Raw genomic sequence first — 16985 nt, 5'->3', positions numbered from 1 at the left:
AAAGAACGATGGATTTAACCCAGAACTCTTGACTGGGGGAGAATGTATGCATTGTCAGCATTCCGTCCATCATTTGTTTGTTGTAACGCTTTTCGCCCTAAGTGGGATGGGTATTCCCAGACGTGGGACCCGTGCTCACTACGCCACTGGAGTCAAGCTATCCTGGCTGATGACGGCTGATAGCCAGAAACCGGTCCTAGGATGCTTGATTCCGGTCCAGGGAAGACATGGCTTGGCAGTTCGGGCTGGACTGTTCCCATGAGGCACAGGGTCAAGACTGATTTGCATATGGCCATGTCTGAACTGGGGTGGTGTAGTGGGCAAAAGAACGATGGATTTAACCCAGAACTCTTGACTGGGGGAGAATGTATGCATTGTCAGCATTCCGTCCATCATTTGTTTGTTGTAACGCTTTTCGCCCTAAGTGGGATGGGTATTCCCAGACGTGGGACCCGTGCTCACTACGCCACTGGAGTCAAGCTATCCTGGCTGATGACGGCTGATAGCCAGAAACCGGTCCTAGGATGCTTGATTCCGGTCCAGGGAAGACATGGCTTGGCAGTTCGGGCTGGACTGTTCCCATGAGGCACAGGGTCAAGACTGATTTGCATATGGCCATGTCTGAACTGGGGTGGTGTAGTGGGCAAAAGAACGATGGATTTAACCCAGAACTCTTGACTGGGGGAGAATGTATGCATTGTCAGCATTCCGTCCATCATTTGTTTGTTGTAACGCTTTTCGCCCTAAGTGGGATGGGTATTCCCAGACGTGGGACCCGTGCTCACTACGCCACTGGAGTCAAGCTATCCTGGCTGATGACGGCTGATAGCCAGAAACCGGTCCTAGGATGCTTGATTCCGGTCCAGGGAAGACATGGCTTGGCAGTTCGGGCTGGACTGTTCCCATGAGGCACAGGGTCAAGACTGATTTGCATATGGCCATGTCTGAACTGGGGTGGTGTAGTGGGCAAAAGAACGATGGATTTAACCCAGAACTCTTGACTGGGGGAGAATGTATGCATTGTCAGCATTCCGTCCATCATTTGTTTGTTGTAACGCTTTTCGCCCTAAGTGGGATGGGTATTCCCAGACGTGGGACCCGTGCTCACTACGCCACTGGAGTCAAGCTATCCTGGCTGATGACGGCTGATAGCCAGAAACCGGTCCTAGGATGCTTGATTCCGGTCCAGGGAAGACATGGCTTGGCAGTTCGGGCTGGACTGTTCCCATGAGGCACAGGGTCAAGACTGATTTGCATATGGCCATGTCTGAACTGGGGTGGTGTAGTGGGCAAAAGAACGATGGATTTAACCCAGAACTCTTGACTGGGGGAGAATGTATGCATTGTCAGCATTCCGTCCATCATTTGTTTGTTGTAACGCTTTTCGCCCTAAGTGGGATGGGTATTCCCAGACGTGGGACCCGTGCTCACTACGCCACTGGAGTCAAGCTATCCTGGCTGATGACGGCTGATAGCCAGAAACCGGTCCTAGGATGCTTGATTCCGGTCCAGGGAAGACATGGCTTGGCAGTTCGGGCTGGACTGTTCCCATGAGGCACAAGGTCAAGACTGATTTGCATATGGCCATGTCTGAACTGGGGTGGTGTAGTGGGCAAAAGAACGATGGATTTAACCCAGAACTCTTGACTGGGGGAGAATGTATGCATTGTCAGCATTCCGTCCATCATTTGTTTGTTGTAACGCTTTTCGCCCTAAGTGGGATGGGTATTCCCAGACGTGGGACCCGTGCTCACTACGCCACTGGAGTCAAGCTATCCTGGCTGATGACGGCTGATAGCCAGAAACCGGTCCTAGGATGCTTGATTCCGGTCCAGGGAAGACATGGCTTGGCAGTTCGGGCTGGACTGTTCCCATGAGGCACAGGGTCAAGACTGATTTGCATATGGCCATGTCTGAACTGGGGTGGTGTAGTGGGCAAAAGAACGATGGATTTAACCCAGAACTCTTGACTGGGGGAGAATGTATGCATTGTCAGCATTCCGTCCATCATTTGTTTGTTGTAACGCTTTTAGCCCTAAGTGGGATGGGTATTCCCAGACGTGGGACCCGTGCTCACTACGCCACTGGAGTCAAGCTATCCTGGCTGATGACGGCTGATAGCCAGAAACCGGTCCTAGGATGCTTGATTCCGGTCCAGGGAAGACATGGCTTGGCAGTTCGGGCTGGACTGTTCCCATGAGGCACAGGGTCAAGACTGATTTGCATATGGCCATGTCTGAACTGGGGTGGTGTAGTGGGCAAAAGAACGATGGATTTAACCCAGAACTCTTGACTGGGGGAGAATGTATGCATTGTCAGCATTCCGTCCATCATTTGTTTGTTGTAACGCTTTTCGCCCTAAGTGGGATGGGTATTCCCAGACGTGGGACCCGTGCTCACTACGCCACTGGAGTCAAGCTATCCTGGCTGATGACGGCTGATAGCCAGAAACCGGTCCTAGGATGCTTGATTCCGGTCCAGGGAAGACATGGCTTGGCAGTTCGGGCTGGACTGTTCCCATGAGGCACAGGGTCAAGACTGATTTGCATATGGCCATGTCTGAACTGGGGTGGTGTAGTGGGCAAAAGAACGATGGATTTAACCCAGAACTCTTGACTGGGGGAGAATGTATGCATTGTCAGCATTCCGTCCATCATTTGTTTGTTGTAACGCTTTTCGCCCTAAGTGGGATGGGTATTCCCAGACGTGGGACCCGTGCTCACTACGCCACTGGAGTCAAGCTATCCTGGCTGATGACGGCTGATAGCCAGAAACCGGTCCTAGGATGCTTGATTCCGGTCCAGGGAAGACATGGCTTGGCAGTTCGGGCTGGACTGTTCCCATGAGGCACAGGGTCAAGACTGATTTGCATATGGCCATGTCTGAACTGGGGTGGTGTAGTGGGCAAAAGAACGATGGATTTAACCCAGAACTCTTGACTGGGGGAGAATGTATGCATTGTCAGCATTCCGTCCATCATTTGTTTGTTGTAACGCTTTTCGCCCTAAGTGGGATGGGTATTCCCAGACGTGGGACCCGTGCTCACTACGCCACTGGAGTCAAGCTATCCTGGCTGATGACGGCTGATAGCCAGAAACCGGTCCTAGGATGCTTGATTCCGGTCCAGGGAAGACATGGCTTGGCAGTTCGGGCTGGACTGTTCCCATGAGGCACAGGGTCAAGACTGATTTGCATATGGCCATGTCTGAACTGGGGTGGTGTAGTGGGCAAAAGAACGATGGATTTAACCCAGAACTCTTGACTGGGGGAGAATGTATGCATTGTCAGCATTCCGTCCATCATTTGTTTGTTGTAACGCTTTTCGCCCTAAGTGGGATGGGTATTCCCAGACGTGGGACCCGTGCTCACTACGCCACTGGAGTCAAGCTATCCTGGCTGATGACGACTGATAGCCAGAAACCGGTCCTAGGATGCTTGATTCCGGTCCAGGGAAGACATGGCTTGGCAGTTCGGGCTGGACTGTTCCCATGAGGCACAGGGTCAAGACTGATTTGCATATGGCCATGTCTGAACTGGGGTGGTGTAGTGGGCAAAAGAACGATGGATTTAACCCAGAACTCTTGACTGGGGGAGAATGTATGCATTGTCAGCATTCCGTCCATCATTTGTTTGTTGTAACGCTTTTCGCCCTAAGTGGGATGGGTATTCCCAGACGTGGTACCCGTGCTCACTACGCCACTGGAGTCAAGCTATCCTGGCTGATGACGGCTGATAGCCAGAAACCGGTCCTAGGATGCTTGATTCCGGTCCAGGGAAGACATGGCTTGGCAGTTCGGGCTGGACTGTTCCCATGAGGCACAGGGTCAAGACTGATTTGCATATGGCCATGTCTGAACTGGGGTGGTGTAGTGGGCAAAAGAACGATGGATTTAACCCAGAACTCTTGACTGGGGGAGAATGTATGCATTGTCAGCATTCCGTCCATCATTTGTTTGTTGTAACGCTTTTCGCCCTAAGTGGGATGGGTATTCCCAGACGTGGGACCCGTGCTCACTACGCCACTGGAGTCAAGCTATCCTGGCTGATGACGGCTGATAGCCAGAAACCGGTCCTAGGATGCTTGATTCCGGTCCAGGGAAGACATGGCTTGGCAGTTCGGGCTGGACTGTTCCCATGAGGCACAGGGTCAAGACTGATTTGCATATGGCCATGTCTGAACTGGGGTGGTGTAGTGGGCAAAAGAACGATGGATTTAACCCAGAACTCTTGACTGGGGGAGAATGTATGCATTGTCAGCATTCCGTTGATCATTTGTTTGTTGTAACGCTTTTCGCCCTAAGTGGGATGGGTATTCCCAGACGTGGGACCCGTGCTCACTACGCCACTGGAGTCAAGCTATCCTGGCTGATGACGGCTGATAGCCAGAAACCGGTCCTAGGATGCTTGATTCCGGTCCAGGGAAGACATGGCTTGGCAGTTCGGGCTGGACTGTTCCCATGAGGCACAGGGTCAAGACTGATTTGCATATGGCCATGTCTGAACTGGGGTGGTGTAGTGGGCAAAAGAACGATGGATTTAACCCAGAACTCTTGACTGGGGGAGAATGTATGCATTGTCAGCATTCCGTCCATCATTTGTTTTTTGTAATGCTTTTCGCCCTAAGTGGGATGGGTATTCCCAGACGTGGGACCCGTGCTCACTACGCCACTGGAGTCAAGCTATCCAGGCTGATGACGGCTGATAGCCAGAAACCGGTCCTAGGATGCTTGATTCCGGTCCAGGGAAGACATGGCTTGGCAGTTCGGGCTGGACTGTTCCCATGAGGCACAGGGTCAAGACTGATTTGCATATGGCCATATCTGAACTGGGGTGGTGTAGTGGGCAAAAGAACGATGGATTTAACCCAGAACTCTTGACTGGGGGAGAATGTATGCATTGTCAGCATTCCGTCCATCATTTGTTTGTTGTAACGCTTTTCGCCCTAAGTGGGATGGGTATTCCCAGACGTGGGACCCGTGCTCACTACGCCACTGGAGTCAAGCTATCCTGGCTGATGACGGCTGATAGCCAGAAACCGGTCCTAGGATGCTTGATTCCGGTCCAGGGAAGACATGGCTTGGCAGTTCGGGTGGACTGTTCCCATGAGGCACAGGGTCAAGACTGATTTGCATATGGCCATGTCTGAACTGGGGTGGTGTAGTGGGCAAAAGAACGATGGATTTAACCCAGAACTCTTGACTGGGGGAGAATGTATGCATTGTCAGCATTCTGTCCATCATTTGTTTGTTGTAACGCTTTTCGCCCTAAGTGGGATGGGTATTCCCAGACGTGGGACCCGTGCTCACTACGCCACTGGAGTCAAGCTATCCTGGCTGATGACGGCTGATAGCCAGAAACCGGTCCTAGGATGCTTGATTCCGGTCCAGGGAAGACATGGCTTGGCAGTTCGGGCTGGACTGTTCCCATGAGGCACAGGGTCAAGACTGATTTGCATATGGCCATGTCTGAACTGGGGTGGTGTAGTGGGCAAAAGAACGATGGATTTAACCGAGAACTCTTGACTGGGGGAGAATGTATGCATTGTCAGCATTCCGTCCATCATTTGTTTGTTGTAACGCTTTTCGCCCTAAGTGGGATGGGTATTCCCAGACGTGGGACCCGTGCTCACTACGCCACTGGAGTCAAGCTATCCTGGCTGATGACGGCTGATAGCCAGAAACCGGTCCTAGGATGCTTGATTCCGGTCCAGGGAAGACATGGCTTGGCAGTTCGGGCTGGACTGTTCCCATGAGGCACAGGGTCAAGACTGATTTGCATATGGCCATGTCTGAACTGGGGTGGTGTAGTGGGCAAAAGAACGATGGATTTAACCCAGAACTCTTGACTGGGGGAGAATGTATGCATTGTCAGCATTCCGTCCATCATTTGTTTGTTGTAACGCTTTTCGCCCTAAGTGGGATGGGTATTCCCAGACGTGGGACCCGTGCTCACTACGCCACTGGAGTCAAGCTATCCTGGCTGATGACGGCTGATAGCCAGAAACCGGTCCTAGGATGCTTGATTCCGGTCCAGGGAAGACATGGCTTGGCAGTTCGGGCTGGACTGTTCCCATGAGGCACAGGGTCAAGACTGATTTGCATATGGCCATGTCTGAACTGGGGTGGTGTAGTGGGCAAAAGAACGATGGATTTAACCCAGATCTCTTGACTGGGGGAGAATGTATGCATTGTCAGCATTCCGTCCATCATTTGTTTGTTGTAACGCTTTTCGCCCTAAGTGGGATGGGTATTCCCAGACGTGGGACCCGTACTCACTAAGCCACTGGAGTCAAGCTATCCTGGCTGATGACGGCTGATAGCCAGAAACCGGTCCTAGGATGCTTGATTCCGGTCCAGGGAAGACATGGCTTGGCAGTTCGGGCTGAACTGTTCCCATGAGGCACAGGGTCAAGACTGATTTGCATATGGCCATGTCTGAACTGGGGTGGTGTAGTGGGCAAAAGAACGATGGATTTAACCCAGAACTCTTGACTGGGGGAGAATGTATGCATTGTCAGCATTCCGTCCATCATTTGTTTGTTGTAACGCTTTTCGCCCTAAGTGGGATGGGTATTCCCAGACGTGGGACCCGTGCTCACTACGCCACTGGAGTCAAGCTATCCTGGCTGATGACGGTTGATAGCCAGAAACCGGTCCTAGGATGCTTGATTCTGGTCCAGGGAAGACATGGCTTGGCAGTTCGGGCTGGACTGTTCCCATGAGGCACAGGGTCAAGACTGATTTGCATATGGCCATGTCTGAACTGGGGTGGTGTAGTGGGCAAAAGAACGATGGATTTAACCCAGAACTCTTGACTGGGGGAGAATGTATGCATTGTCAGCATTCCGTCCATCATTTGTTTGTTGTAACGTTTTTCGCCCTAAGTGGGATGGGTATTCCCAGACGTGGGACCCGTGCTCACTACGCCACTGGAGTCAAGCTATCCTGGCTGATGACGGCTGATAGCCAGAAACCGGTCCTAGGATGCTTGATTCCGGTCCAGGGAAGACATGGCTTGGCAGTTCGGGCTGGACTGTTCCCATGAGGCACAGGGTCAAGACTGATTTGCATATGGCCATGTCTGAACTGGGGTGGTGTAGTGGGCAAAAGAACGATGGATTTAACCCAGAACTCTTGACTGGGGGAGAATGTATGCATTGTCAGCATTCCGTCCATCATTTGTTTTTTGTAACGCAAAGAGTATTAAAGGCTCATTGTTCAGTTTCATTTCATAACTAAAACTGAAGATGTGGAAAAAGCGCTTCCTTGTTTTCACATTTCACACCCCTGTGCACTCTGTATTGTCTCCTTTTAACACTGCGTTCACACATATTCATGCTTTGTCATCGTTATTAATACGTTATTATGTTCTTGCTTGTTGCAAGAACATTCTTTTTCTACATGGACATCCGTCCATTTTTATGGTTTCATTATAAGACTTTTAATAACCACTCCTTACATTGCAAGCACCCCTGTACATTGTGTCTGATTTTAACTAGGGGTAGGTGAAGAATTCCGCTCTGCCGGCAGAGTTTGTGGAGTTCTGCCCACTCTGCACGGATTTCACAAAAACTCAGCGAAGTGACATGGATAGGAGTTTTCTCTCTTGAGTGGTTCCCCAGCGTGAAGTTGGCGTGTGCTCGTGAGAAAACATTTCGCGCTAGACCTCCTCCCTGCGTGATTGGAGCAGGTCACTACCGCTCGCGTTGAGAAATCTGCGGCTCATGTTGAGGAAGCTGCCGGTCGGGTAGAATGTCAACTCGAACGTCAGAAAGCAGCAGCGCCCTCTGCCGTGACACAACGTGCCTGTCGCACTGATTTTTACAGCAGTGGACAAATTCCTGGCGCTAAAAATCACTGCCAACAGCATGACTTAACAGTATCCGCCACTGGCGAAACTCAGCAGAGTGCAGCGGAACTTTTCCAGCACTTCCCGGGATTCCGTGGAGTAAAACTCTGTGAACTCCACCCAGGCCTATGTTTAGCATATTGCTTTACCATATGTAAATGTCCAGTATTTATAGAGCGCAAACAATTTCCCGAGGGTGTCTAGGCGCTGGGGGCCGTAGGGAAGATTAAGCGAGCTATTGCCCAGAGTCACATGGTGCTGGGCTGATCTGCCACCAGCACCGGGGATCAAACCGTGAGCCCCCAAGTTCTGGAGTCGGCTGCACTGGTTGCTACGCCACAACTCTTCCCATACATTTATGTTTAATATAACATTGCAATGTTGAGTGCTCCATTGACGATAGTGGAGTGCTTTGGGCTTCTGGTGGCTGAGGGTAGCCCGAAGCATCAAAATTCCAATGTTTGTTCACAGCTGTTGCTGTGAACAAAGGTGTCACGGAGAACGTGGAGATTTCAACCCCCTTGGGCTCTGTGAGGCCTTTGTTTTACAAATTAGAACATTCTGCCCTCTAGGGACGAAATGTTCTAATAGCCTTAGAGCCCTCCATAGTAGGCTCTACTGGCCATTTAATCCGGCTCCCTCTTTAACGCTGGAGTGGACCTGCAATGCCCTGTAGAGCCTGCTACATCGGGCTCTAGGGCTATATTAAAGTCCTGCAATGCACACTAATTGGCATGTTGTAGAAACATGTTGCTGGAAACGTGAACCTTAAAACATATTAGTGTGCATAGTAGGACTTTAACAAACAGGAATAATGGTAAAACAATATGTTAAAAACAGACACAGCGCACAGAGGTGCTTGTAATGGGAAAGAGTGATTATTAAAAGTATTAAAATAAAGCTATAAAAGCGTACGCACTTTCATGAACACAAAAACATATTGATATAAATGACAAAGTATAAATGTGTTGAAGCAGTGCGAAAAGAAAGTAATACAGAGCGCACCAGGGTGTGCGTGTTAATAAAGGAAGTTATCAATGTAAACGGCAACAAAGATACTTACTGTGCAAAGCGAACATTAAACCAAAGCCAACAAAGCTGAAAAATGTTAGGTAATAGCTGTAACTCGAAGCACCGTGTGGCTGATATGGAGGGGAATGGGAGAGAAACATGTTTGAGAGATAGGAAGCATTCTCTCTCACGAAGCTCTTCCACAAACAGAAAAAAATAGTTCCCGGAGAGCAAGCACACGAGGGCAATTAGGCAATGAGAGAGGTGGTAAAAAGGCTATGCTCCACTGGAGGGACAAACATAAGCTGCAGAGGCTAAAGCAAACAAAACCGGCAAATAAAATGCAAGCAAATGTGAATGACAAAAAGTAAAGCCGAAGGCAAGCAATGGATGGAATGCAATCCTAGATAATTTTGTGGTATGCCGCAATATTTCTTTTCAACCTAAAAAGTACTATGAAGCGGTCAACACTGGCCGCGTCATAGCACTTGTTTTTATGTACTTTCAATCATGTTGCACAGCAGCGACAGCAGCAAAGCCAATAGCTCTAGCATAGGGAAGACCTATATACTTTGCCAATGTTTTTTAGGTCGGAGCCTACCAGACAGCGCAGCTGTGTGGGATGCGAAAACATCTTGGGGAGTTTCGGAAAGTTGACCTGGGAATGCATTGCGCCCGCTGCTTGCCATTGGCTATGGGGTTTGTAACTTACGTTTTCTGGCATTCTGATGGCTTTATCTGCTTTAGGCTTCGCAGCTCGAGTTCGTACCTCCCCATGCCAAAGCCTTGTTTACATTATTATTCAAAAAACTCGTTTTCTGTAATAAACAGGTCTGCAAATCTTGTTCTTATCTTGTCACATTTACTGGGCATTCAAAGACTCAGGTCGAATGTGACTTAAAGTGAGAGCGTTATAGGAAAGAGTAATGCAGTGTACTTTCACCATGGAGCCTGCTTGTACCCTTTAAAAAAATATATATTTTAGACATAGCAATCTCAAAACTTAACTCATTCTTCAGCTGCACAAAACATTTGCCTTCCATTTGTGGGGCATGAAGTTCACTATTGGCATTGTCAGGGTGGGCAGAAGCATGAACATTTCTACAATCATGTTTGAAAATTATTACTTAGAAAAAAAACTTGCACTGATTTAGTCTGCTGTACGAGTTACTTGCTTTCCTTCAGGTCAATTAACTTCTGAATAAATGCTTGCCCGTTTTCATGCAAAGTTCAGGAGGGTGCTTGCGGAACGTACTGATTTAGTCTGATGTACTGGTACTACTAAGATGAAACACTTCTGCATGTGAATGAAAAACATTTTTAAAATGTTTATATGTAACAAGTTTTTTACAAAATTCGTCTTCCTTGGTGAGTCCATTTACTTGGTGAAACTGCCTTTTTAGGAAAAAAATAAAAAAAACACATTGTAGTCTAAGCATCAACCAGACATATGGTGATCTTGGGCAATTTACACTGTTTATGGCCCATTCACTGTCAAGCACAGATCTTTTCACAGGAAAGAGCCAGCCACGATGTAACACAATTTACCAATGCTTGGTTTTCACTTTGATTTGTAAAGCATAAGCTTCATTTATGACATCTGTAGCAACTTGTTTTGGAGAGTTGGAAAAGTTTAAAATCCTTTTATGAAAAACTTTTTGTTTATGTTTAGCAACACAATAATAATGTATTCCATCTGCAATTGTGCCCTTATCCGAACACATATATCACTGGATATAAACAATGTTCTCATTTGTCCTTGCAGGCACTAGGGTCATGATTTGAATGGTGCCGTAGGTGCAGTGGCACAGGGGCAAAAAGCTCTAGGAAACCCACTTAACACCAGTTATTGCTATATTTTACTACTAAACAAGCAATCACTAGTGCAGTTACCTGGCAGGCACTGGGACAGTGATTTGAATGGTGCAGCAGGTGCAGTGGGACAGGGGCCAAAAGCTCTAGGAAACCCACTGAACACCCATTATTGCTTTCTTTTACTACTAAACAAGCAGTCACAATTGCAGCTACCTTGCAGGCACTAGGGCATGATTTGAATGGTGCAGTAGGTGCAGTGGCACATTGCCAGAAGGTCTAGGAAACCCACTGAACACCGATTAATGCAATATTTTACTACTAAGCAAGCAGTCACAAGTGCAGTTATCTCACAAGCATTCGGGCCATGATTTGAATGGTGCAGCAGGTGCAGTGGCACAGGGGCCAAAAGCAGTAGGAATCCCACTGAAGACTGATTTTTGCTATATTTTACGGCTGAACAAGTAGTCACAAGTACAGTTACCTTGCATGCATTAGGGTCATGAATTGAATGGTACAGCAGGAGCAGTGGCACAGGGGCCAGCCAAAAGGTCTAGGAAACCCACTGAACACCGATTATTGCAATATTTTACTACTAAACAAGCAGTCACAAGTGCAATTACCTTGCAGGCACTAGGGACATGATTTGAATGGTGCAGAAGGTCCATTCGCACAGGGGCGAAAGGCTTATTGCTATATTTTACTACTGAACAAGCAGTCACAAGAGCAATTACCTTGCAGACACTAGGGTCATTATTTGAATGGTGAACCAGGTGTAGTGGCACAGGGGCCAACAGATCTAGGAAACCCACCGAAAACCAATTATTGCTATATTTTGCTACTAAACAAGCAGTCAGAAGTGCAATTAACTTGCAGGACCTAGGGTCATGATCTGAAATGGTGCAGCAAGTGCAGTGCCACATGGCCAAAAGCTCCTGGAAACCCAATGAATACCGATTAGTGCTATACTGAATTACTTCTCCTAACTCGGAACCAGCTGTGGCCCGCTGCCAAGGAACTGTCTGCCGTCTCAGTGCTCCATGTAGTGCAGTGCGAGCACCACCTCTTCCACCACAGTCGCCACGCTTCATGACCCTTACTTTCGCCTTTCACAGGCTTCCTCCCTCGCAGGCTTCCTCTTCTCCTCACCCATGACATCGTCACACCTTAAAAGTGTATGGATCACCTTTTTTCACAGTACAGGCAGCTTTTATAAAAAGCACGTACAACTTCTATAAAGATTTCCAGCGCTTTATAATAGCACCATTTATATTGCACAAAGACAATTTTTATGGCACTGCAGAGATTACATGATTTTGCCAGGATCACAGGATGTTGAGCCGATGCTGAGACTCGAACCCAGTTCCCTGAGTCAGGAGCTCTTTCCGTTACTTCACATCTTTACAATAGATTTTGTATAGGCGAAACCTATTGGCTTTGCCAGTGCTTGTTTTTTAATATTACCTATAAAACTATACTAAAATACATACCTTCAGGATGAGCCCTGTACAAAAACTTCTCCAACACATGATTTTACTAAAATGTTGTCCATGTAGATTAGCAACCCAGGTCATCCTGTTGCAGGGATTCTGCTCATGCTCAGAACTATGCGCAGGAAACCAGGACCTCGGTATATTGTTGTGTACCAAGAAAGCCACCTCAGTACCCAGAGCCCCAATCTGACTAGCATTAGTGTCTCATTCGTTCTCTGTACTACAGGGAAGCTACCAATGATTAGACAACCTAGAACATGCGACTTAGTAAACTCTCAGGAATAGTGGAAAACAAGAACACTCTTTCGTTCACACTCAAACTTGTCCATAACGTGATTAATCAGAGACACTGTATAGTTTAAAATGTTTTTTTTTTAAATAACGTGCTCTAAGGTGCAGTACTCTAGCCAATACGAGCAACAGAATGCATACAAACAATATAATTAGCATTGTTACAATTCCATAAAACACAAAAGAGGAAATCATATTATAATGACAATGGAAACAGGACTATAGCTCCTTTTACCACCCTCCCCGTGCTCATGAGCTAGTTTAGAATAATTATAGAAGACCTCTGGGCTTTGTCAGCAAGACCCATACCTATGAGATCAGATGCAGTGATTTATGTCTCAGGATCAGCACAGCTCTTCTATGTTGGAAAGGTTTTCTCCAAGTGCTTTCTCATGCATGTTATGCCATATTAAAAGCACCTGAGTTTCAGTTGGGCCGCTGTGCTTCACGTAATGTCTATGTGCGTGGGACTGACCAAAGTGAATCAACAGTATACATTGTTATTCGACCTTGAACAGGCTGTACAGACAGAGAGCGCGGTGCCCCGCTGGATATGTGAAAGGTAGACAGTTCTCATGTGAAGCAGCGCCAGCAAAGTGTTTCACGAGAACAGACCCATGTAGTGTCGTGTGCAAAAGCGGCAGAATGGCAGCCAAGCCTATACTACTTATGCTAATTTAGCAATGTCTGCTGTTAACCTCATCTCCTCACTACACCCTCCCCTTGGTCGGACCAACGGACAGTGGACACAATAGAACACAGAGTTCAAGTACGAGTGAGCAAGAATTAAGATCAGCAGTCATAATTGGGTAAAGAGTCAAATGCACTAATTAGTGTGTAAAAAACTCAATTTGAGAGAAAAAAAGTGAAAGAGAAAAACCATTACAGAAAGTATCCGGCTTTTGATGGAAGTCTTCCAGGTTAATCCATTAATGTGTATGAGCAGTAAGTTGCAACAGCCTCCAAGAGGAAGTCATTCATATCGTCAGAAAAGAGAGTAGCCATCCATTCCAGCAAAGAGAATGAACATATATGTTCATCAACAATGGGAGCTTCTAGCACCATCAGTGGACAACTTGCGTGTTCCTCAAGAAAACTTTGTTGTAGGAAATCATGTGCAGCTGCACAGACATCCCATTCCGCTAAAACTCCAAGCGCAGCTGCGCAGGCCATAATCCCAACACCAGAACATTCCAGCTCATGCGCCACTAGAGGACTCATTAGTAGGTCATAATCCGGGGCAGGAGACACCATATTGGAGAGGCAAAGATCCAATGCTCATTCAAACGAATATTCCAGGCAGTGGAAGACTGGTTGCACGCAAGTGAAATAACTAAAACGGAAGGATAATCCATAAACACCGCTGTTGGACTTGGCCCTTCTGGCAGGTTCACCCCTGAACTTTTTTGCTTTTTATCGGTGACTTGGTGTGGTGATTTTTCGTTTCTGCGCACTTTCCCTGTGTCCCAGGGTAAAGTGCGTGCGCACTCTGAGTGCATGTGGTGAGATAGGCCTGCCCTCCCATAGGAATGAATGGGGAATGTATGGGTCCCTAGTAGTTCCTGATGCGTGGGGTGTGCAGGCCCGAGTTTGGTATGTGCGGACTCGTGTGATTGAATGCTGCGCGATGATGTGTGCGGCGTGCATGTACCTAGTGTGGAAGTGCCACTTCTAGAAGTGGGCACTTCGGTGTGCAGTGTGAAATGTGGGCCTTGTCGCGTGATTGGCTGGTCATGTCATGTGACGGGCTAGGGATTCCCCAGAGTCAGGATGAGTCACCCAGTGGTGAATGGGGAGATCAGCAGCTAGATGGGTGGGAGGAGTACACCTGGGTCCTGAATAGGGCAGGGTTTTCCCCACACAATGCTGGCTCCGCCCCCTGTGGTGCGACTGACGACCCTAGCCCTGCCAGTGAATAGAGTGAGGGGCTGAGCACATCAAGGGTGCTCCCCAACCAGCTGCGACTGGTTTTCCCCCTCACCCTGAACCCAGAACAAAGGGTTTTACTGTATAAAAATGGGGCTGTGTCCCCACAGAAGTTGTTTTCTGCCAGGATCTTACCTGAGGGGGGCTGCTGCTGCTGCTGGACCAGAGGACCGCCACTTGGACTACCTCCCTGCCTGGAGGCCCAGTGAGCTGGCTCTGGGTCCAGCCTTGCCCCCACCCCTGCCCTGCTGCATGCAGGGAAGAACGTTGCTGGACTTTGTGGGTCCCTAAGCGCCTGGGAGCGCTTTTCTTGGCTTCATAGCGCTGGGAGCGCTTTATGTGGTTCCCTAAGCGCCTTGGAGCGCTTTCCTTGGCCTCTAGCGCTCAGGAGCGCTTTATTGATGCCAGCCGGTGCCCACCCGGCGTTGACCCCGCTTATTTAGTTATTTGATCGAGCGGGAGCCCACCCCGCATTGTGGTGTGCTCGCGGGTGCCCACCCCGCTAATTTGTTTATTTTACGGCGGGTGCCACCCCGCCGTATATCGCATCTGGAGAGGGAGCCTAACCCTCGTTGCCGCTGAGAAAATCACCGCCGCGGCCCTTGGGCGAACCGGAAGTCAGGCGGCCCGTGTGGGGACGTGGGCGGGACGTAGCAGCGAGCAGGAAGCGGACGGGAGCCTACCCCGCGCTCCTGCACTGAAGCCGGAGATCGGTGCTGAGTGACGCGGGGCTCCCGTGAGAGCGAGGGAAGCCCCGCGCCGAGAGAGAGGAACGGAGTCCCCCTACGAGCGGCCTGGTGAGTAGGGGAGGGCCCGGGGGCTCCGTGGGGCCGGTACTCTCTGTTACAGAGCGCGTGGACGCTCTGAACATCTAGGGGGCATTTTCCATTGATTTTGAGCCCTGAGAAGGCTCCAACCTGGGGCACCTTTCCTTTGGTGTCTCGAGTCCCTGAGAGGGACTCCAGCGAAGGAGCGCACACCTGTTTAGAGCGCCGTGCACGCTCTAACGACGGGGCTCGTTGTGTCTGAGCCACGGAGGCTCTAGGGGGCATTTATTGATCGGAGCCTGCGAGGCTCCGGAGGACATTCTTCTGATAGAGCCTGTGGGGCTCCAACACGTGGGCACGTTGTTTTCAGAGCCCACGAGGCTCCAACGAAGGGGCAGAGTATTGGTTTAGAGCCCACATGGTTCCTACGACGTCTTGGGGGCATTAGACATGCCCAGAGCCTGGTGAGGCTCCAGCGTTGGCCCCATCATTTGTCTAGAGTTACATACTGGTGTAAAAGGGCACAGTGGTGCCCATGCCCCTTTTCCCAGCTGCCCAGCACTTAGTGGGCAGCTGCAACGTTTAGGTTGTGCGCCCTGGCTTGCGCAGCCTGCACAATCTTGCCCTGACTTTGAGACAAAGGGCGTCCTAGCCCCGACAAGGCCAGTTGGCCTAGGGACTGCCACAGATAGTGGCTAATGTGAGTTTTTGCGCCATTGTTCCTTTGCTGCACCTCTGAATGTGTTTATACGTCATGTGCTTTGCTTTACACCTCTGAATGTATTTTATGCATCCTGTGTTTATGTGCTTAGACCCCTACAGGTAGAGTGATACTTAGGTGGTTGTTTTTCTCCTAGTACAGGTGGTACTGGTGAGGTCCTGATTCCCTGCGTAGTATTTTCCTAAGGTGGTTAGGGTTGCGTAGGTGGTACCTGCTGGTTATCAGGAGTTACTGATTGTGTGTTGTATATGTTATTGTGTGCTATGTTCTAAAATATTATTCCTACGTTCCAAGTGCTATTTCTACAAAGTGCTAATTCCTGACAGTGGTCCATGTGGCCCTGTCCCCTGTATATATAATCCCTTGTAAATTCTGCCTGTGCCTGTTGGCACATTGTAAAGTGTGTATTTTTATCTGATGTGTTGTGTATAATACAAAGGCTATTTTTATAGAATACCTTGTGTGGAGTTTCCTTTGTGGTGGGCCTTGGGTGTTGTTGCTGGGTGCGCGCGCAAACGCTTTACACATCGCCTCAGGGATAAGCCTGTCTGCTCGTGCCAAGCTACCAAGGGGGTGAGCAGGGGTTATCGTTGGCGTGTAACTTCCTTGCCCTGACTAGAGTGGTGGTTTCTGCCTGACTTTGGCGCAAGCCTTAGCCAACCAGAAATCCCATTTCTAACATTGGTGATCAGCGGTGGGATTTGGACTCGCGTTTGCGCTGTACCGCAGCGGCAACTGGCCGCACTACAAAACTCTGCATTTAGATAAATCACATGGTATAGGGATTATTGTTTTAAGTTTGTTTTTAATTGTCATTTCTTTGGAAATGTGTTTCTTGTGCACTGTGAGTTAGGTGTCCCTAGCTCGGGAGGGTAGATCATCCCCCTTAGTGCATTGTGTTTTCTGGATTCACCAGAGGGTGGGATCCAGTGGTGGCAGCGTAATAGTGTCCTGTACATTTGTCCCCCGCCCTGCGCCCAGAGTTGGTACCTGTGTCACGTGGTGGTCAGGTTGAGGAATCAGGGGTGGTAGAAACTGCCTTACCAGTCCGAGGGGAGGGTTGTGTGTGGGTGAATGGTGTGTGGCACTAGGCAAGTGAGTGTGAGTTCTCTGGGT

The sequence above is a fragment of the Triturus cristatus genome, chromosome 6 (assembly GCF_964204655.1).
Source record: "Triturus cristatus chromosome 6, aTriCri1.1, whole genome shotgun sequence".
NCBI classification, from domain to species: Eukaryota; Metazoa; Chordata; class Amphibia; order Caudata; family Salamandridae; genus Triturus; species Triturus cristatus.
The sequence above is the reverse complement of the archived record's forward strand: the minus strand, read 5'-3'. Positions refer to the sequence as shown.